The following is a 1,642-nucleotide window of genomic DNA, read 5'->3' on the forward strand; positions in this document are numbered from 1 at the left end:
ACTCTGGTGAGTAATTCTAAATCGTAGTTCCTGGCAAGGAAGTTTTCCCATTTCTTCTGTACAAACTCTTATCTCTTCTTATCTTTACGTTTATGTGGTTATTTTATTATATATAATGGTTTGTATTAGTAATCACCTCAAATATGGTTTGACAATAGAGACTGCTTAAATTTAAACAATCAAAACCAAGTAAAATAATGGATTGGAAAATCAATTCCAAGACAATATTTTCAATCACTCTTAGCTAAAATTATATGTGTTAAACTTTCTAGAGTGCATATGGTAATGCATGTAAATATTATTTTTTAGGGAAAAAAAAGTGTACAGTCCTCAGCAATCTGTCCTCAGTCATCAGAGGAAAAAAAACACTTCTTTGGTCAGTCTTAAAAGAAAGCTAATAACATCCTGGGCAGGATAAATACAACAGGCACATCTCCAAGACATATTGAGAGCTGGCCTATTTTTTAAGTTTACTCACCTGGAAAGTTATAAACTGAAATTGGCCTTCAAGAATTCTTGAGAGACACTGAACTAAGGCCAAAATTCTAGCAGTATTGGCAAAGGAAGTTGGTATTGGGGCTCTTCATGGTCTGATTTGCTTGGTCATATGTGCTTTTCAACTAAGGTTAATTTCATCATCCACCTCCACCCCTACCCCAGGGACATTTAGTAATATTTGAATATATTTTTGGTTGTCAGAAGGCAGGAGGAGGGTGATATTGACATGTATCAGGTAAAGACTAGGATTGCAGGTAAACAACATGCAATGTACAGGAGGACAGCCCCCCACAACAAAGAATTGTCCATTCCAAAATGTCAATAGCACACAGGTTGAGACATCCTGGTCTAGATCTATTCTTTTCTTGGGTTCCTCTCCCTTCTAGGAATAGTGCAAGACAATGGGGCACACTTTTCTGTCTTTGCTCAACTTGAGTAAGGAGAAAGTGGTGAGCCAAGAGTGGAAACACTTCTCATGTCTCTGTGCATTTGGCTGGAGTGCTGGTATGTTGACGCTCAGAAATACTTTCAAACTCTGAGGTAGAGATACTGAAATGAAAGAAGTGGATTTCTATAATTCATCCTACCAGATTCGTGTTCTCAGATAAGAAGCTTACAGCAAACCATTTGCTTGAATAGAAGGGAGGGATGGGGCAAAATGTAGGGAAATAAAAAGATTGCTTAATACTGTTAACAAAATATTATTTCACTCCTCCTCTATGGCAGAGACGTTGAAAGCATTAAGTGAGAGAACATGCATGGCCTCTGGTTTCATCCGGTGTGTAGAGGCTAACCAAAGTGGACAGATAGGATAAAGGTAAGACAAAGGTGCTACTTTGGATGGCAGGATAAGGTAACCATGAAGTCATTGGATGAGATCCGGAAAAACACAAAAAATATGGATAATGAAATCCATACATTTTTTTCAAATCCAAATTTTGCTTTTGGCATTATCTTTTTGTTTGGCATTATTTTCCTCTTCAGTTTTTTCTTTTTTTTATTTTTAATCAGGGAAGGGGATAGTATTAAGAGTCATCTTTTTCTTTTTCCTTTCTTGTATCTTCTTCCTAGAGATGCTAAAGAATACTAAAATATTTAAGGAATGATCAAGAAAAATATTAATAGATGTATAGGTTTGGCTAAT

Source organism: Propithecus coquereli, unplaced genomic scaffold (assembly GCF_000956105.1).
Source record: "Propithecus coquereli isolate 6110/MARCELLA unplaced genomic scaffold, Pcoq_1.0 Scaffold174, whole genome shotgun sequence".
Lineage (NCBI taxonomy): Eukaryota > Metazoa > Chordata > Mammalia > Primates > Indriidae > Propithecus > Propithecus coquereli.